The following is a 22,106-nucleotide window of genomic DNA, read 5'->3' as shown; positions in this document are numbered from 1 at the left end:
CCTCACTTTCCAAATGCTGGGGTTCCATGTGTGTACCTCCTCCGTGCACGGCTTTATGCAGCTCTGGGGATGAGACCCAGTGCTTTGCAAAAGACACAACAGCCTTCTACTAACTGAGCCACTTCCTTGCAGTTCATTTTATGAAGGAAATAAGAGAAGTCAAGGAGAAAACATTAGGCTGACATTTTCACGGTGCTGGGGCCAGCTGCCTTGGGGCCCTGCTTTCAATAGCTGCCCACAGAACAAATGTCTACAGAGCACATATTTATTTTAGAATTAGGTTGGGTGATAGGGAAAGTACAGTGAAAAATAATCAGACTCTCCCACCCCCACCCCAAGAGTGCACAGCCCAGGACTGTAGAGAGGGCTCAGGGGTTAAGAGCACTTGCTGTTTTGCAGAGGACCCAGGCTTGGGTCTTAGCACCCATGTGACAACTTCCAATCATAGGAACTCCATTTCAAGAGGATATGATGCCCTCTTCTGGCCTCCTCGGGTACTGCACACACGTGATGCACATGAACACATACAAACATGCACATATACATAGAAAGAAAGAAAGAAAGAAAGAAAGAAAGAAAGAAAGAAAGGAAGAAAGAAAGAAAGAAAGAAAGAAAGAAAGAAAGAAAGAAAGAAAGAAGAAAGAAAGAAAGAAAGAAAGAAAGAAAGAAAGAAAGAAAGAAAGAAAGTGAAGAAAGTGAAGAAGTTTCATAGTTCACTGAGAGAGACAGAAAGACATGCAGGGAATTAAAATGCAGGCGAGTGTGATGGATGTTGAATGGAAGGAGGAACAAGGTATATGTCCCTGAGGCTAGCAGCTTCCATGGCCTCATATTTACTTTAGGTGAGCAGAGACACTAGATTGATTGATTGATTGATTGATTGATTGATTTTGGTGCTTTACCTGTATGTGTATCTGTGTCAAGCTGTCAGATCCCCTGGATCTGGAACTACAGGCAGTTGTGAGGTGACCTATGAGTGCTGGGAATTGAACCTGAATCCTTTGGAAGAGCAGCCAGAGTTCTGAACCACTGAGCCATCTCCCCAGCCCCCTACCCCTCCAAAAGTATGCTTTCTTTTTGAATTTACTTTTTGACAGAAAAATATAAAGGCAGGATGGTGGTAACCTGCCTGTTACCCCAACATTCAGAAATCTGAAGTAAAGGGATTGTAATTTGAGGCCAATCTGGGCTAAATATGGAGTTTCTGGAAAGCCTGAACTATAGGGCAAGACTTTGTCTCAAACTAAATCAATAAATAACTAATAAATAAACACAATGAGTCCCAGTATATCTACTTACCATTTTAAAAATATAGGATTGGAGAGATGGCTCAGCAGGTACAATGCTGGTTATACGAGCACGGGGATCCTAGTTCAATGCCTGAACCTATCTAAAAAGGCAGACTTGGTGGCAGGTTTGTAATCCCAGAGCTGGGGAACCAGACACAAGTAGATCCCATGGCTTGCTGGCCAACCAACCTAGCTTAATGGGTGTGTTCTGGTCAAGAGAGAGAGCCTTCTCAAAACATAGTTCCTGAGGAATGACAAGTAGGTTTGCCCTCTGTCCTACACACACACAGACGCACACAGATGCACACAGACACACACACATAGACACATGAACAGATACACACACAGACAGACACACATACACACACACAGATACACAGATACACATGCAGACAGACACACACATACATACACACACAGACAGACAGACACACACACATAGACACATGAACAGATACACACACAGACACACATACACACACACAGATACACAGATACACATGCAGACAGACACAGACACACACATACATACACACATACATACACACATACACACACACACACAGACACACACACAGATACACAGATACACATGCAGACAGACACACAGATACATACACACACAGACACACAGATACACACACAGACAGACACAGACACACAGATACATACACACACAGACACACAGATACACACACACACACAGACACAGACATACACATTCATACACACACAGATACACACAGACACACACACAGACACACACAGACACAGACACACAGGAATATATGCAGTCACATGCACAACTGTACCCTCATGTAAACATGAACATAAGCATACATACGCAAATAATAACAATAATAAAACAAATTATAGGCTGCTGATGTAGCATGGTGGCAGAGTCTGGTATGTATAAGGCCCTGGGTTCAAGCCTTAGCAAAGGTAAACCAACATGCATATATGTGCATACACACACACATACTATGGCTTGAAAATGGGTAGTAGTTTCCAAAGACCACTGTGTTAAAGGTTTAGACTCCAGGAAAGTATTATTGAGAAGTGGGGAAACTGTGAGGAGGTGAGGTTTCATAAAACCTTCGGTCCTTGGGTCACTAGAAACATGTCTTTGAAGGGGACTCTGGGACCCCAATATCTCAGTGTCTTTCAGATGTAGGAGGATGGCCTTGCCACATCTTTTCAGAGCCGCAAAGATTAAGGCCATCTGGTTCTAGGCTACCTACCACTTGTAGAGCTATAAGCAAAAATAAACCTTTCCTCTTTGTAAGTCGATTGTCTCAGGCATTTCGTTACAGTAACATGAAGCCCTCTGATATACCTACTATTCGAAGAGAGTTGAAATCTCCTGTGTAGCCTCCTTCCTCATTTATGCCTTTATATTTCCACTGCATAGGTCTCTGTCTTGTGTAAACAGTCATTTTGGAGCAAAACAAATTTCAATTTAACAAAGACTTCGTTTGTGGACATTTATTTAACTGGCTGACATTGCTTAACATTGAAGAGACTAGCCGAAAGTCAATGCCAGTCAAGGCTGGGAAGACGTTTCCCACGGTGCTCGAGTTTCGCTTCTGTTGAAATTATTAACCGACTGCTTTGGAATTTTTGAAACGTCACTTTTCTGCTAAGACCGGGTATAGATTTTTCTGAACTTCCCAAGTTCTTAGGAGAAACACTAGTATTTTTAAGTTCTTATGTAATGAATTCGATGATTTATTCACTGTAAATATCACCCTGCTCTTCGCTTCCAGGACTTCTGCTGACGGGGCGGCTGTTGCATAAGCACCCCGTAAAAAGGCCCTGTGGAAACGGGCCTGTGATAAAGAGAATGTTATTTCAGTAACTCGCTGCAGGACTCCTGGGACCAATTTATGTCTCTAGTTACATAAGCAGTCCGGTTTGCTGCGATCCTTGGACCACCACCGTGGGCACCTGGAAGGGCTGCTGTGAGCGCATAAAAGCCAGCTCAGCTGGACACCAGGCTTAGAGATGGCTGCCCACGGGGCTGGATGGAAATGTAAAGGCCAAGTGGAAATTACAAACCCAACCGTGAGAGGCAGCCAGAGGGGGCTGGGAGTGGGGACGAGGGCGCTATTTTAGGTCTAATGAGAGGAGAATTTGAAGCAGAAAGGGCAGGACACATTTGGACAGTAGGTGGCGCAATATCGTCCTCGTGTTGCTAAGAATTAGACCTGGAGGTGATGAGAGGAGTCAGGTAATCCAGGAGCAAACTCAATAGACAATTGCCGTGGAATGCATACATTTACACACACACACACACACACACACACACACACACACACACACACACACACACACACAGAGAGATATGCTTAGAAACCTGTGGATAGAAGTAACAACCCTACTGTAAAACTTGAATGCATTAATGCTCTCAGTGTAATTGTCCCCTATCCCTCCACGATGTTCCCCGGAAGTGCTCTGTCTACTCAACAATGGACCAAAGTGCTGACTGAGTGCATCACATCCCAGACACTTGCTGTTGACACAGGAGAGTCCTGTGCTCCAGGTCCTCTCTGAAGGGTGTGCCCTTTAACGGAGAGAGGACCTCATTCTTGGTGCAGCCACCATGCCATGGAAAACAGATGCCCATAGCCGGGGAAACCTGGCTGGCTTGAGGACCGCCCTGGCTTTGTTCTGGAATGGGTGGAGGTTTGCTTCAGCAAGAGTTTGGGTTCTTCTACTTGAGATGCTGGCGATACGGAAGAATCCAGAGAGGACAGAGGGAGTTTGGGAGAACAAGGCTTGCCCTTCTGGGACAGATGGCCAAAGGCCAGCCACAGCAAGGAGATTTGATCCAGTGTTAGACCTGCCGCTCAAAGGCTAAACAGAGCGTGGGACCCCTAACGGCAGAACCTGGACTAAATGGTAGGTAACCAGGCATCTTGTGAAAACGCAGAGTGGGTGAGCCAGGTAGTTCAATTTTAAACTGAAGCAAGGAGCTCAAGAACTAGACGTGTCCTCAGAGAGAAGCGAGTGTTTAGCAGTTCCTGGAGTATCTAAAGGAGGCCGATGCAGAGCAGAACAACGTGGATTATTCAAGAGATCTAGAAAAGGAAGGTGTCAGCATAGTGCCGCGTGTGTGCGTGCAGCAGCATCACCAGAGAGCTGGGCCGGCGCCACATTCTGGGCTCTTGTAACTGTATTAGCCTTGTGCACTATGCACAGAGCAGACGGAAAACTGCCCCGAGGACTTGAAATTAATCTGTGTGGAATAAACATATTACACTGGATGCTCACAGGTACACGGTCAGTTCAGATAGGTAAGGCAGGCAGTACAGAGGCCAGCAAGATCAGAACTGGGGGAGGGCATCAACAAATCCAGAAAATATGAATCCAGTGTGGGGACGCGGACCTGCCCTTCCCCTTTGCTTGTATGTCACAAAAACTGCACGTTTCCTGATCACAGAGACACCCTCTTCCGACCTCAGCTTGCGGTGAGGACGTGGACTACCACACGGTGGCGCTGCCGTCTAATCGTTTGTCTCTTAGGTCATCCCGTTTGTCGTGATGGCCACCACGTGTGCGTTGACCGCCTCTTCTTCTTGTTAGCTTACAGGCTAAACGAGATCTGGGAGCCACCATGAAAGGGAGAATTCTCCCTGATGGAGTCGCAAGATTCCGGCCCTCGTCGCAGTGACATTTTTCTCTCATTGGTATGCGTGCTCTTCAGTCCCTCGGGACATTTCAATGATAGAGGTCAGCACAATCAACAAAGTCATATACTGTCACTGCTGAGGTCAGATTCCGGGCCACGGGAAGGCCTTCGGGTCATTTTTATTTACTCTGTCTCTTTGTTAGCGCAGAATTCTGAAGCTCTTACTGAGCTGACCCTGGTTGAGAGCATCGTGGCTTGACTTCCTCTTCTGCCCAGTCTTGCAGCTGATCCTGAGGGTACTCTTTAATAAGCACACTGAAAACAAGTCTGAAGCACCGCCATTATTTGAGAGAATGAAGTCAACACTCAAAGAGAAGCGGAAACCAGAGAGAGAGAGGCTGGGCACAGTCAACCGGAGAGCCAACTCTAATGCAGGCTTCCTGTGGTTTGACTTGTAACAACCAGATGGTTCACGTTTGAAAATATTCTGTCTCCAGGCTGGTTTGAGCCGGCTCTTTAAACAGATAAGAGGCGTCTGAACACACTGTATGGGCTATTCTTAAATATTAGTTTAAAGGATCCCTCGATTTAGACAGCTTGTTGAAATTCTTGTCTGATAGCACATACAAGCTACTTGAACATTCTGCATTTTGATTTCTTTTATTTTCTTTAAACTTTTTTATTATTAATTAACTTACTCATCTGTGTTGAGCCAGGGTCTCAAGTACCCCAGGCTGGCCTTGGACTTTCTATATAGCTGAGGATGGCCTGGATCTTCGGATCCTCCTGCGTGCTGGGATTACCGGCACGTGCGACCATACCTGCTTTCTGGAGAATAGGGAATTGAGCTGTGGACTTTGCACAAATTTAGCAAGCACTCTGCCAGCTCCCCCAACCCCAACCCCAACCCCTCACCCCAGCCTTGCTTGGTTTCTTCAGTGCTGAATTAACACTAGCAAGGACCTACTTCATGGCACTATTGGACGAATTAGATGAAGAAATACACGCAGGTTGCCTGGAACAGGGCTGGACACATTAGGAACCTCTTCAAGTTATTGGCTCCAGGTTCAGGTCACCCGTTACCTGGGACTTTCTAAGAAATACCTTTGCTGCTCTGAGGATTGGTAAAATCATGGCAAAAGATGACCAAGAACTCGTCTGGAGTTCCAGGAGGCGAATGCCTAAGGGAGCGAACTCAGTAGCAAGACCGAGGGACTCTGGCACAGGGGGGAGCCTAGGTCTCCTCAAGCTGTCCTTGGGCGGTGCTGCCAGCACCATATGCAAACAAGGTTCTGTCTTCACCAAAGCTGACTCTCCCCACCCTCACCCCCAAGTAGTACATTTCTGCAACATTGGCTAAACAAAAAAGGGCAACGAGAATGCACCTGCCAACCGCTAGCCTGAGGTTTCCGTTGAGCAGCGTTTATGGGGCAGTATATTATAGAGCAGGATTTTTTAATAAGCTATTTTTAAATAATAAATGAATATAGATTGTATAAAATCCCGTTGATGAGGTTGCTGTGAGGACAGCAGTCCTCCAAACCCCCCACCCCCTTAGGTTCTACGCCAACAATCATGATGCCATAAACAATTCCATTACTCCTTATTTATGTACTGTATCCAGTCTTGGTGTTTGTGTTGTGTTGTGTTGTGTTGTGTTGTGTTGATTTTTGGCTTTGGTTTTGTGTTGAGACAGGGGCTTTCTATGTAGTCCTGGAAGTCACCATGTAGCCCAGGCTGGCCTTGAACTCACAGAGATCCATCTGCCTCTGCCTTCCAAGTGCTAGGATTAAAGACCAAAAAAGATTTTGTAATGACGAGTTAATCATAAATCCTTTACAATTCATTCGTTGACTTAAAACATGAAATTTTAAGTTTCCTCTAGTTAATTCCTCATTTAATCTTATAAATTTTATATTTTTTAACCTTGAAAATAAATAAAAAAACATCACACACCAAAATTAACCAGGTCTGAATCTGTACAACTCTGTGAACTTCTATACAGCCCCGCCCCTCAGATGGAAGTACGCCTCCTGCCCCGCCCCCTCAGATGGAGGTGTTCATCCTGTCCCCATTTGCTGAGATTACTCACTTGGGCCACCATGTGCAGCCTAACTGCTTTTAGTAACTCTGAAAAAGTTGAATCAGCAGGATTTAATCAGAACCACAACATTACTTGACAGAAAGATCTAATACAAAGATTTTTTTTTTTTCAACAGCTCTGCCTGTCCTGGAACTCTATGTAGACCAGGCTGGCCTGGAACTCACAGAAATCCTCCTGCCTCTGCCTCCCGAGTGTTGAGATAAAAGGCGTGCGCCACCACAAGTGGTTTCTTCCTTCCTTCCTTCCTTTTCAAAGGTGTTTTGTCTCTGCATAGTCTTAATAGTATACCAATGATGGCTTTGTAGTACATGTCATCTCTAACTGAAGGGGTTACTGTAAACCAGGGTTTCCCGGCCCTGCTATTGGTGCTACACTGGATGGAATCCCTTGTAGGAGCCTATCCTGTGTATAGTAGGGTGTTTATTTCAAAGCATTTCAGCTCACCCAGCAGATGAGAGCAATGCTCCCTCACCTGCCCTGCGCCTCTCCAACTCTTGGCAAACGTCCCTGCCTTAAAGTTAACTCAAATGAGCGAAGGTGGGGAGCAGCTGCCACCCACAGCGCTCGGAGAGGAGAAAGAGAAGAGGCCGGAATTGCTTAAATTAGAAATCTGCTGATGCTCGTTCTCTGCATCGGGCACGGCGAACCCAGTGCTGCCAAAACTGCACACCGGACTCCACTGTTACTAGAAAGGGGGCTGCGGTTTGTGGGACAAGTCTGCGCTCTGCAACTGCGGCGGCCCTGACCTCTTCGGCCTCCCTCGAGCGCCCCCTATAGGCAGAGTCTCGCAGGGAGCCAGCCTGTAAGACGTCTTTAACGGAGGGGAATGGCTAGAATTGGTTCTAGTGGAGACTGCTGAAATCATTCATATATTAGCCCACGTGATTCTCAAACTTTAAAGAGCTAACCAACCACTAGCCCGAGGCAAGGCTGGAAATCTATGCGGGAATAACGGGAGATCACGGCAAGTTTGAATTTATGCCTGTGGAGAGAAAAAGCGCTTTTACATACTTAAAGGCAACAAATTAATCACGTTTGCCTAGTGGCTAATCCTATCCTCTGTGAATTGAGTCTTACTGGTCATGTTCTCAGCGTAACCTTACTTCCGATCTTAATCTTCCGATCTTGTCTTAATCCATCTGTGACCACTGTCCCTAACGGAGCCAGAGGCTAGCTCTCCGAGACTCCCAGAGCCTGCTGAATTTGACTTTTTGTCTTTGCTGGTTAAATGTTTCTTTCTCCCACAAGACTTAATGCCTCGGCAAGAATAGCGTTTTATTGATTTTTGTTTGCCCACAGTCTAACTTACTAAGTATTCCTTAAAAGCCTAATAACGGATGAACTGTCTGGAAGAAAAAGAACAGAAAATATAAATGTGTTTGCAAACAGGCATGTCCCAGGGACAGCCTGGGCTCTCAAGATGGCAAAGGAATTAAAACACTTTAAATGAGCCGGGCGTGGTGGCGCACGCCTTTAATCCCAGCACTCGGGAGGCAGAGGCAGGTGGATTTCTGAGTTCGAGGCCAGCCTGGTCTACAGAGTGAGTTCCAGGACAGCCAGGGCTATACAGAGAAACCCTGTCTCGAAAAAACAAACAAACAAAAAACACTTTAAATGGCCAGGCACAGTGGTGCATACCTTTAACCCCAGCACATGGGAGGAAGAGGTAGGTGGGTCTCTATGGGTTTGAGGCCACCCTGGTCTGCAGAGTGAGTTCCAAGTCAACAAAGGTTAAATGGTGGTGGTGGTGGTGGTGGTGGTGGTGGTGGTGGTGGTGGTGGTGGTGTGTGTGTGTGTGTGTGTGTGTGTGTGTAGAAGGAGGAGGAGGAAAGATGGGGCATCTGTGTGCCATGTTATCTGTGTGGAGACTTGTGGGAATCCATTCTCACCTTCCTCTGTGTGAGCCGGGATCAAACCCAGCTTATCAGGTTGTACAGCAAACGCTTCTACTGCCAACCCCTCTCAGCTGCCCTCTCCTCAGCTCTTCTGCCTTTTTCAATTCACTCCTTATTTTCCACTCCTGCAGAGCCTCAGGCTGGACCTGCCCAGTGCAGTGGAGCTGTCTGTGCAGCCCCTATCTGACCCTCTGCTTACGGTGACTTCCATTCCTCTAACACCAGCAAGGCATCCTGAACTGCCTGGCTCCTGGCTCCCACCACATTACCTGAGAGACTCCCTAACAGCTAAACAGTTAAAAGGCCATGGAAAGAAAGCATAGCTAGAGGCTAGAGAGATAGATGGCTCCTCTTTGAAAAGTGGTCTTGGGGGCTGGTGAGATGGCTCAGCGGGTAAGAGCACTGACTGCTCTTCTGAAGGTCCTGAGTTCAATTCCCAGCAACCACATGGTGGCTCACAACCATCCGTAATGAGCTCTGACACCCTCTTCTGGTGTGTCTGAAGAAAGCTACAGTGTATTTACATATAATAAATAAATAAATCTTTAAAAAAAAAAAAAAAAAGAAAAGTGGTCTTGCTGAGGGCCTGAGTTCAGTTCCCAGCACCCAGGTCTGGTGGCTCACAAGTGCCTGAAACTTCAGCTCCAGGGGGATCCTATGTCTCTGCACCACCACAGGCCCATGTGTGTGTGTGTGTGTGTGTGTGTGTGTGTGTGTGTGTGTGTGCTCGTGCACCAGACACACACACATGAAACTAATAGAAACAAATATTTAAAGAACAAACAAGTATAGCTTTGAGGCTGACAAGATGATTCAGTGGGACACAGGCTGTGGAGAACATTCTAGATCCAGGTTAAAGCAGCCTAAATTATCTTGTCCTTGCAAATTACTGTGATCTCTGTTACCTCGTGGCCTTCCAGTCACTCTAGTTTAGTTTTCTTAATGCTCTTTGAACGGGAAAAGCATGTTTCTACCTTAGGGTCTTTGCACAAGCTGTTCTGTCCAGAATATTCTTCCACAGATATATGACTGTCTCGCCTCCTTTTGATTTTTGACATAAATACTTCCCTCCCTGCCTCCCTCCTCCTCCTCCCTCTTCCTCCTCCTCCTCCTCCTCTCCCTTCTCCTTCCTCCTCTTCCTCCTTCTCCTCATTTTTTTTGTTTGTTTGTTTTTGTTTTTTTCGAGCCAGGGTTTCTCTATGTAGCCCTGGCTGTCCTGAAACTCACTCTGTAGACCAGGCTAGCCTCAAACTCAGAAATTCACCTACCTCTGCCTCCCAAGTGCACCGCCACTGCCCAGCCAGTCTGAAGTTTTTATTCAGTTCGTCTGTGTCTAGAGGAAGGTGTTGGGCTTCTTGGTGGTGAAGCGTGGCTTGTGCTGGCGCTGCATGGGGCAATGGGAATTTGCTCTTGGAGTAGTGGAAATACTTGAGAACTGCAATCTCTTCCACCTTTATGATCTGGATGGAGTGAGTTCGGGCATGGTATCCGGGCCCCCATGTCGCGGTAGCACCGTGTGACTGCACCAGCGGTGGTCAGATCCTGGTAGGTACCCTCTGTACTTGTTGTGTGTGCCACTGTGGGAGTCGGAGCGCAGCCAGATGCCAAAGTTCTTCACACGCAGGGGTGACTTTTCAAACACCTGCCCGCAGTACACAATCTCCCCAGATGACTTCTCCAGCTGTGACACAAAGTACACAAAGCGGGAATTTGGCCAACACAAGGGTGGGTGCAAAGGTTTGCATTTGGTACAGTGGTGATGTGTGGCATTTGAGGGCTGACAAGCAGAACCCCACCGACTTGTACTCCCAAAGTGTGCCCAACGCCTTCATGGCACTGCGTGCTCATTCAACGCCACTCACAAAAGGCCCTCTGTCTCTGTCTCTCTCCTTCTCCTTCTCCCTTCCTTCCTTCCTTCCTTCCTTCCTTCCTTCCTCCCTCCCTCCCTCCCTCCCTCCTCTTCCTCCTCCTCCTTCTTTCTCTTTCTTTCTTTCTTTCTCTCTCTCTCTCTCTCTCTCTCTCTCTTTCTTTCTTTCTTTCTTTCTTTCTTTCTTTCTTTCTTTCTTATGTTTTTGGGGTTAATATAGGCCCTGTGATGGTTTTTATATCCTTGGACCAGGGAGTGGCACCATCTGAAGGTGTGGTCTTGTTGGAATAGGTGTGACCTGGTTGGAATGGGTGTGTCACTGTGGATGTGGGTATAAGATCCTCACCCTAGTTGCCTGGAAGTCAGTCTTCCACTAGCAGCCTTTGGATGAAGACATAGAACTCTCAGCTCCTCCTGAGCCATGACTGCCTGGATACTGCCATGCTCCCACCTTGATGATAATGGACTGAACCTCTGAACCTGTAAGCCAGCCCCAATTAAATGTTGCTTTTTTATAAGACTTGCCTTGGTCATGGTGTCTGTTCACAGCAGTAAAACCCTAACTAAGACAGAAGTTGGTACCAGAAGTGGGGTACTGCTGTGATAGGCCTGACCATGTTTTTATTTGAAAGAATGTGGATTTTGGGACTTTGTATTTGGAAAGCAATGGAATGCTTTAAATGGGGCTTAATGGGTCATCCTAGTAGAAATATGGAAGACTTAGTTGCTAGGAGTAATTTGAACTGTGTTGACCTGGCCCAAGAGATTTTAAAGGAGAAGAATTTCAGAATGTGGCATAAAGACTGTTTTTGTGGTATTTTGGTGAAGAATGTGGCTACTTTTTACCCTTGTCTGAAAAGTCTGCCTGAGGCTAAGGTGAAGAGACTTGGATTAATTGCATTGACAAAAGAAGTTTCAAAAAAGCCCAGCAGAGACTTTGTTCTCTGGTTAAGTCTTATAAAGAGAAGTTTGAACAAGCATAGCGAGTTTAGAAAGGAAAAATATAAAATATATAGTTCGAGTATTAAAGGAGTACCAGGAAGTGAAATGGAGCAAAATCTTGTGTTCTAGGAGATAACAGATTAAGGGAGTGGGACCTTGGGGCAAGATTCTACCCAGCTTAATTAGATCCAGGCATGGTGGTACACACCTTTAATCCCATGAGACAATCATGCTGATCTCTTCATTCAAGGTCAATCTACAGAGCAAGAACCAGGATAGCCAAGCTTAGGCAGTGAAGGATTTAGAAAACATAAAGCTAGTGGTAATGTAATAGTACAAGGGGATTGTTCTAGTTCCTGTAAGCAGCAGAACTCGGCAGCTTCAGCCATGTGGCTCTGGCTCTAGAGTTAAGAATGGGAGGAACTACTGGGAAAATTGATGCTGGTTAAATGGAGCTAAGGAATTAGCAGTGATTAAGAAGAGACCAGCATCACTGAGGTGAAATCTTCTGGAAATTGTTTTCTGGGAGGACAAAGAAGCTGTGTTCCAGAGAATATCCAAGGTTGTACCTCATGCTGCAGCTGGACTTGGTAATGTGTAAGAGTCACTCAGGTGTTACTGCTTGTGAAGGAATGAAGGGATCATGGAGAGAAGCTGAGGCTTAGCATTGTGAGAGGCCAGGGAAGGCCATTGGAGAAGGTGAAGCCTCAGCTGTAGTTGATGGCCCAGGACTGAAGGGGTCAAGCAAAGGATTTGAGGCTTGGCACCCTGAAGAGAGCCTATGAGAGGCTATTTGTGAAGCCTAGTTGGAGTGGAACACCCCAGTGTATTGGAGATGTCAGTACCATGGGATGATCACCAAGAACAGCAGCCGTAGTGGAGTGGATCAACCTGACCTTAGAGGGCTACAGAGGGCAGAGCTGGAGAAGTGATGCCAACCCTTAGGAGGAGTCCAAAATATCAAGTGGAATCCCAGACACTGAAACAAGAAGCTGTAACATTGAAATTGCCTTGGAGACTCAAAGATGTTAAAGATGCCAGAGCCATGGGTTACATGCTGAGGAAAGCTGCTAACAGGGAGTGGAACCAACCCAGGAGAAAGCAGTTTGTTGCAGTCAACAAAGATGAAAAAGGAGTGGAGATCTGAAGACCGCTTTGACATCAGCTATGGAGATGCAGAGTTTGGAGTTTGCCCAGCTAGTTTCCTGTCTTGCTTTGGGGATGACAGTTAATTAAGTTGAATGAATCTCAGAAGAGACCTTGAACTTTGGACTTTTAACATTGTTGCGACTGCTATAGACTATGAGGACTTTGAAAGTTGGACTAAATGCATTTTGCATTATGCTATGTTTAAGTATGGCCCCCATAGACTCATGTTTTTGAACAAGTCTATGGGGACCAGGGAGTGGAATGTGATGGTTTTTATATCCTTGGACCAGGGAGTGGCACCATCTGAAGGTGTGGTCTTGTTGGAATAGGTGTGACCTGGTTGGAATGGGTGTGTCACTGTGGATGTGGGTATAAGATCCTCACCCTAGTTGCCTGGAAGTCAGTCTTCCACTAGCAGCCTTTGGATGAAGACATAGAACTCTCAGCTCCTCCTGAGCCATGACTGCCTGGATACTGCCATGCTCCCACCTTGATGATAATGGACTGAACCTCTGAACCTGTAAGCCAGCCCCAATTAAATGTTGCTTTTTTATAAGACTTGCCTTGGTCATGGTGTCTGTTCACAGCAGTAAAACCCTAACTAAGACAGGCCCTTAATATCTAGGAAAGCACTCTACCACTGAGTTAACCACCCATATAAATACTTAAGTTTTTAGTCAAGGGCTCAGTAAATTGCCCAGGCTGGCTTTAAACTCACTACAGGGCTCTGGCAGGCCTTGAACTTGCAAGTAATCTATGTCAGCTTCTTGTAGCCGAAATTGCAGCTCTATGGGGCTATTGAAATACACTAGAAGGAGTTTATTTGCTACAGAGTGTCTGTTCTGGTCACTGGATTCAGAGCCTGTATTCTAGAAACTAGAACTTGTACAGTCTAGCACATAATGGGGTGTTGTTATGGTGTGGGGAATGCCATGGGTGGAATCCCACTGTGTACTAGACTCTGATTCGGGTTCTGGATTCAGTGACCAAAACAGAGACACCCTGTAGTGCATAAGTTGTTTGTGACTGCAAGGACATAGCAGAGCTCAGAGGTCTGTTCTTGGAGCTGAGGAGACCTAGCTAGACCACTGAATGTACGAGGACTAGATACAAGCCCATTTAGCCATTACCCATCTGTGCAGTTGCTTTTGCAGAGATTCTAGACTTCAGGATTGTTTTGTCCAAGCTGAAGGCTGAATATCGCTATTAGCTACTGCTACTGCTGATGCACTGTCATGGCTCTGAAAACATCACAGTCTTCCTCTGCAGATGTCGAAGAACCTACCCTCCCTGAACTTTCCCAAGGAAAACTTCCTATCTGTACCTTAACCTAGCCTGGAGTGCAAATCACAGCCACCAGTGTCTGCCACTCAAACACCAACACAATAGGGCCTCACACAGAGCTGTGAGATGCGGTTGCCATGGTAACCTCTATTCCCAACATCTCGAACCAATTGTTCGTTTTTTAAAACTGCGTGCTCCTAAGGTTCAGTGCGCTTCTACTCCGCCAGACCTCGCTGGCAGGAAACTAAATGATGTGTTATTATTCCTCATAATTATTTGCCAACAATTTATATTTAGAAATGGGAGAGTATATGAAAGGAGATTTTTCAAGGGGGGGGGTCTTTTCAATTTAGCTAGGGCTACTTTAAATATTGGCAACATTTTTTTTTTCTTTTGTTGGAAAATTCTCTTTATTTTGATGGCCCCCTAAGTTGTACTCCCCCCCCCCACGTCACATACTTCTATCTTTCGAAAATATTTGCATTTCCAGATAAGAGAACTTCATTGAATTGGCCTTCTTGGTTTTATTCTTTAGGAGGCCCCAAAGAAAAGAATTGTGGGAAAATATATTACCAATGTGATTTAAGCCATGGGAGGGGAAGAGCAAGCCTGTTAAAGGGAAAATGATTCAGCCAAAAAGTCTCCAAGTTCTCTATTATTTGGAAACAGAAAACACATTTATATTGTGTAATTGATATACTAATGCAACCAATATATTATGTTTTTGAAAGTATACTTATAGTAACTTAAGTAATAAAAATAAATGAAGATTTTCTTTCTTTTCTTCTGACCACCCCTCTTTGAGGCAAGTTTCCACTGCGTAGCCAAGCTGGCCTCAGACTCAATCAGCCTTCCAACTCTATCCCTTGAGTGCTGAGATTTCAGGTACTCAGAGCCACGGGCGGTTTATATAACCGTTTCCATCCCCCCCCCCAATACTGTAACTGTTATACTTAGATACTTTTCCTGCTGATGGAATGCACTATCTCCTTCTCTACTTGTGTTCTCACTCCTCCATTTTCAGTTCTAACCTTAATCCTCAGCCTGAATCTTGGGGCCCTGAACTGTCATCCAGTGTTGAGGTTGATCGAGGAGAGATATGAGATGGATATAAAATATCTTGCTCTGTTCCTGCTGCTAAAGAGTTATATTTATAAAGAGTAGAAGTTGATTTGTATTCTATAATGTATATTTATTCCTATAAACAACCAAGTCTAAGTCTCTCAGGGCAGTGGTGATGAATGCCCTTAATCCCAGCACTCAGGTGGCAAAGGCTGGTGGCTGGAGTTGGAGGCCAACCTGGTCTAGAGAGAGTTCCAGGACAGCCAGGGCTACACAGAGAAACCCTCTCTTGAAATAGAATAAGAAGAAAGAAAGAAAGAAAGAAAGAAAGAAAGAAAGAAAGAAAGAAAGGAAGGAAGGAAGGAAGGAAGGAAGGAAGAAGAACAAGAAGAAGAGAAGACACTTCAACAAGGCCACACCTTCTAATAGTGCCACTCTCTATGAACCTCTGGGAACCATTTTCATCCAAACCATCACAGTTGCCTTGAGACAAGGTCCCTCTTGGAAAGAGCCTCACCATTTTGGCTAAGCTGGCTGACCAGTGAGCCTCAGGCTATGCTTGTATCAACCTCTTCCTATCTTCCCACAATGCTGGGGTAACAGGCATGCAGAGCTGTGGGGCAGGCACCCTGGTCTCCAGTTGAGCTGAGGTCTTGAACCCTGGTGAAACCCTGTGGTGGTGATTTCTACCTACATGGAATGGGAGGCATTTGATCATGTCTCCTGAACGCCTGGCTGCTGTCGAAGTTACCACCCCCACAGCCCCCACAGGAGGGGCATATGGATATCAGTCACATAGACAACATCCCAAGCTTCTGACCTTCTGGCTAGACTCCTCCCCACAGTTACCTAGCAACAGCAAGATAAGAGGGGCTGTTTGGCCCCTCCTCACTCTCTTACTCTCTAAGCTTTTACCTCTCTCTCTAAGCCTTCACCTTTCTTACTCTCTAGCTCCTTTTCTCTTCTCCCCCTCTCTCTACGTGGCCATGGCTGGTCTCTCTCTCTCTCTCTTTCTACCTTCTCCCCTTCCCCCCTGTCTTTCTACAGTAAAGCTCTAAAACCATAGACTGTCTCTGTTCATCAAGGTCCAGACTAAGGACTCTCGCCTGCATGGGAACCACCCAGTGCTCCCCTCCCCTCCTGCCCTCTCTTCCCGTATTTCCGGGGCGAGTGCCGCCCCAGAGCCCCTATTCAGTTCTCAGCTCCTCTGTCGTATCCAGTGTGGGATGCTGGAGACTGAGAACCTGGTACCAGGAGCTGCCCCTTGCCCACCCTCTGCTGTGTAGGGTCAGTGGATTCACACAGCCAGATGCCCATCGAGGCCACGTGGAAAGCATCCAGCAGTCCTCCTGCATCCAACTGTCCAGAGCCCTGGAACTCTGGCCGGATGCGGGCTCTCTCCCTCCGCCATCTTCCCCTATACCCACAGCCCCACACAGAGCCATGCCAGACATGGGTTCTGGAATTCAAACTTAGGTCCTCGTGCTTGCCCAGCAAGCGTTCCCAGCCACCAGCCATCCCCACAGCTCTTCCGTATATGAAATTTGGAGAGACTCCAACATTCAGATCATAGCAGAAGGTGAAGAGAAAAGCAGTTGACCTTCAGCACTCCATCGTGAGTGGGAGAGTATAGGTTAATATTGGTAGCCATTGAGTTAGGGCATCTATTCCAGAATCCCTGTACAAGACAGAGAGTCCAGAGGCGCATGTGGCCTGCTGGCTAATGAAGTTCAGCAGGCAGGTATATGAGCCAGCCACACGACGTCTCAGTGGTTAAGAACACTTCTTTCTCTTGTGGAAGGCCTGGGTTCAGTTCTTGGCACCCATACAACAGCTCAAAGCTGACCACAACTCCAGTATCAGGGAGTCTAACACCTTTGTTTGGCATCCTAGGACACCAGGCACACATTGGTACACATACATACATGCAGGCAAAACACTCATACACTTGAATAAAGTAAATCTTTTTTAAAAAAATGTTTAATAATATGGTCACTCCTTTCTTTCTTTTTTTTAAAGATTATTTATTTTACTGGTCACTCCTTTCAAAGGAAAATAAATGAGCAGATCAAAAGCTTGGGCTGTGGTGTGTTCCCTGGGAAATTACCCCTGTTGAATTCAGTGAGTTCCCGTTCCTCTAACCCAGAGCCCAAATCCCACCCCCCCCCCAATAGTCTCAGCACTAACTGATCCTCAGGGTTTCCTCTCAGCTCCCTACGCCGCCTTCCTCACACTCCCTTTATCTACTTAACTTCTCAGTGTAGCCCTGGCTGTCCTGGAACTCACTCTGTAGACCGGGCTGGCCTCAAACTCAGAGATCCACCTGCCTCTGACTCCCAAGTGCTGGGATCAAAGGTACTTGCCATCAAAGACCAGCAAAGAAATATCTTTTAGCATGGTAAGGAAAGGAACTCTGAAATAAACAAGCAGCTTTGAAATTTCATTGCATATATTTATTTTGTGCATGTGGATAAAGAATAATTTTGTTCTTCATGAAAAAATAACACAGTGTTCGCCTGTAACATATAATAAGGAAATTACTGTTTTCAGTGTCCCTCGATGTTCTAAGATGCCTTCTGACATCCTACATTTGAAGCCCAGATGACTGCACAGGACACTGAAAGCAGCATCAGTTGGACCGTAGCTTCCCACTCAGCCTACTGCATGAGGAGCTCTGGAGAAAATACTGATGCCGGACCAATTACAACTGGTTTCCTGGAGGTGTAACCCCAGTGTGCATGCTTTCTAATGCCTCCAGGAGATTCCTTACACAGCTGTGGCTGAGAACAGCTGAAAAGCACTCCATTGCTTTCTTGCCCTGCCTTCCCCCACTCCCTTAACAGGTTGGCCGGATCGTGGTCTACAAGCAGAGACAGAGAGGCATCTTTTTTTTTTTTTTAAGATTTATTTATTTATTATATGTAAGTACACTGTAGCTGCCTTCAGACACTCCAGAAGAGGGAGTCAGATCTCGTTATGGATGGTTGTGAGCCACCATGTGGTTGCTGGGATTTGAACTCCAGACCTTTGGAAGAGCAGTCGGGTGCTCTTACCCAGTGAGCCATCTACCAGCCCGAGAGGTATCTTAAGATTGTGATTCTGGGCTGGAGAGATGGCTCAGCCATTAAGCACATTGTCTGCTCTTCCAGAGGTCCTGAGTTCAATTACCAGCAACCACATAGTGGCTCACAACCATCTGTAATGGAATCGAATGCCCTCTTCTGATGTGTCTAAAGAGAGCAACTTTGTACTTACATATAAAAAGAAAAATTGGGATTCACTGGGCTGGCCTTCAAATCCATGCACTAAAGAGACCCTGCCTCAGCCTCCCGGTAGCTGAGACGACAGGCACGCAGCACCATGGCAGGTTGAGCCTTCCTGACACTTTCAAAGTATCCTCTGCTGTCCCCCAACTCACAAATCAATTATGCTTGTACCTGTGTGCCTTCCTGTCAGCTCAGATGGTTTTGTGCCTTGTAACAGGCACAGTGCTGGTTTAGTAAATATATATGAATGTGGCTCAAGGGTACAGTGATTGCCTAACATATGTGAGGATGTGGTCTCCACCACCATAAAGAAAGAAAGAAACAACAATGACAAAAATACACACACACACACACACACGAATATGTATACACATAAGTCATAAGGCAGTTTCAAAGTGTCTTCAGGTTAGATGGTAGAAACTGAAAGGCTTTTCCCCTCTCACACTACCCAGTTCTCCTCTTCTCCAGCATTGCCTGAGACCCAAAAGAGATCTATAAGGAAACTCTTTCCACTACAGACAGTCTATTCCAGAACCTGTGAACCAAGAACCAGGGACAGAAAAATCAAGTGTTAACTTTTACTGCAACAAAGACACACAGGGATATATGCCCACATCTGTGTGTATGTAGGTGTATGCAATACCGCTCCGAGAGCAAACAGGTTTGCTTGATGAAGCAAGACTATGCCTTTCTCACCTCTCCATCCACTGCAGACAGCCAGCTGGAAAACGGGGAAACCTGAAGCTTCAAATTCTACAGCAGGCCAGTGAGAACAACAGAAGCATGCAACTTTAGATGCATTTCTTTAGAGGCATAGGAAGTCTGACTATAAGAAAGGATGAAGAGGGCAGGGCTGGAGAGATGGCTTAGTGATTAAGAGCACTGACTGCTCTTCCAGAGATCCTGAGTTCAATTCCCAGTAAGCACATGGTGGTTCACAACCATCTGTCATGGGATCCAATGCCCTCTTCTGATGTGTCTGAAGACAGCGACAGTGTACTCATCATATATACAAAATAAATAAATAGAATCTAAAATGAAAGAAAGAAAAGATGAAGAGCCCCCATTCTCCTACCTACAGCAACAAGAGGCTTTCACTGAGGTTCAAGGACAAGTACGAAGGCTTAACCAGACCTGCGCTGTCCAGACCAGCCCCAAGGTAGACTCTGATTCCTGAGAATCTATGACATTTTGACCCTTAAACATAGTAACTTTCAGGAAAAGAAAAATAAGAGAGGGGGGAAGTATACGATCTCACTTCACAAACAACAGCAAAACAAAAACCAGAATCAGTGGATCGATGGTGAACTTGATAGTTCTTTACTTCAAGAATTCGTACAAAAGCAAGGAATGAATGAGACAGGAGGATGGCTTGTTTGAGAAAAGCCAAGGCTGCACAGTAAAGCCTTCTCTCAAAATTTAAAGAAAATGAAAATGAAAAAGGAAGGGAGGGAGGAGGGAGAGAGGGAAGGGAGGGAGGGAGAGAGGAAGGAGGGAGGGAAGGAGGGAGGGAGGGAGAAGGTAGAGAGGATGGACACACTTAAGTTAGGGATAAATGACTTGAAATAAATGAATACAGCGCTTTACTTACAGGCCATCTCATGTGTATAAAGGCTTTCAGAATTTGAATGTGGGAGTAACAGGTTCATTTATAAAATGCCTCAGCTGCATGATTGATTTAATATTTGATAGTCCGTGTTTGATGTCTACAAGGTCGATTCTAAACATATGCACGTGCCACTGCAGATATCCCCCGCCCCCCCCCATCTAAATCCAAAGCCAGAATGCACAAAAGGAAGCCAAGGACACGTGAAGAGCACACACAGCCTGAACACTCAGGGACCCTTTCTCTCTTTCAGTATGTCCATTCACTTCTTGAAGGCACGGGCCTGAGTTGTGTCACTTAGCACAGAGTTTTGTAAATAAATAAAACTAGCAATGAAAACAAGTATTTGCAATTGCTTGAAAGGGGACAAAAAATATGAAAGCCCCTTTTCATTGTTGTTGCTGTTGTATTTCAAGACAGGGTTTCCCTGTGTGGCCCTAGCTGTTCGGAAACTTGCTTTGTAGACCAGGCTGACCTTGAACTCGAAAATATCCTCCTGCTTCTGCCTCCTGAGGCTGAAGCCACCTGGCTGAAAGCTCCTATTTGCATAAATATCTAGAAATAAGACTTCTGACTATACTTTTCAAATAGAGTAAGTATGGTTCTTTGAGACCTTCATCATATACTCTGTATTTTAATGTCACAGAATTGAAGCAAAGAAAAGATTTTATAATTTCTAAGTTACTCAAGAAATTTTATTCTGCTGGGTACAATATTGCACACCTTGAATTCCAGTGCCCAGGAGGCAGCAGAGGTAATCAGATCTCTGTGAATTTAAGACCAGACTGGTGGGCATATAATGAGAGCCAGGCTAACAAGGGCTACGCAGTGGCTCCTCTCTCAAAAGACGAAAATAAAATAAAATAAATAAAAATAAAATAAAAAATAAAAAAGAAAGAAAGAAAAGGGGGGAAAGGAAAAAGATTTTGTCATTGAATCAATTATGTCTTTACAAAACAATTAAAGATTACAGATGGGATCAATGGAAGCCAACCAAGAAGGCTATGAAGAGTCATTTTTCTCTTAATCAATAGAATACCACTATGTAGACAGGGGTTTGTTTCCAACTCCTTAAAGCCTCCTATACCACACTCCCCTCTCTCTAACACACGCACGTGCGCGCGCGCGCGCACACACACACACACACACACACACACACATATCAAACCACAAAATGGAACATGTCTTCTAATAGGATCCTCCTGCGGTGTGAATGCGGCCGTCAGGGTGTCATGTGACCCTAAGCATCGGAAGCACCCAGGCAAGTCTCTGAACGTGCTCCCTTGCTCCATCTAAAGTCCTCCTAAGACAGGGATAATCGTCTCTCAGCTCCGTTGCCACCTGCCCCGACACTTTGCCACCTGTATCTCTGCCACGTGGCTGAGCTTCCACTGGATTCCCAAGGCAGCTGTGTCAGTGTTCTCACTGTGACAGCCTACAGGAACAAGTGAAACATACCAGGAGCAAAGCACGGAAACGAGGGCGTCCGCACTAAGTCCAGGACAGCCATCACGACCCGGACTCCAGGATGGACTGAATAATAACAGACTAAGATAGATGTTGCTGATTCTGGTCAGACAGACAGGGGCAGTACAGACGTCCCTGGCAATGACCAGTCTGAACCTTGGTGGTTCCTACCCATGAGGAAAACAGCTTGCTGTAAAAGGAGCGGATCTTGGATCTTCCATTGACCAACTGTGTAATTCCCCACAGGGTGTATTTAATTCCTCTGAAATGGGTCCACATTTGCAGGGACAGATAAGCTCCACTACCTAGCCCCCCACTCCCCCACCCAGTGCTAAGTAAGACAGGAGTGGATCACCTTTCCTGGTCACCTCTTGGGGGACTTCATGTCAAGCCAAGGAAAATGCATTCTTCTGAATTCTTGCTGGAGTCACAAACCCGGGGTCCCTCCGCGCTCCCCAGCCTCTCCCTCGTTCTGTTTTTCGTTCCTGGACTAGCACACCATCTGTCGTACTCAGACATTCCACGCACCTTATGGGTTGCTATT

General features: G+C 45.9%; 1 pseudogene; it reads right to left on the bottom strand.

Moving 5' to 3' along the window:
* Nucleotides 1–10,252: 10,252 nt before the first annotated feature.
* Nucleotides 10,253–10,751, bottom strand: Gm9002 (annotated as a pseudogene).
* Between the last annotated feature and the right edge of the window lie 11,355 nt (nt 10,752–22,106).

Source organism: Mus musculus, chromosome 10, assembly GCF_000001635.26.
Source record: "Mus musculus strain C57BL/6J chromosome 10, GRCm38.p6 C57BL/6J".
NCBI classification, from domain to species: Eukaryota; Metazoa; Chordata; class Mammalia; order Rodentia; family Muridae; genus Mus; species Mus musculus.
Note: the sequence above shows the minus strand (reverse complement) of the source record. Positions and strands in the feature narration are given on the sequence as shown.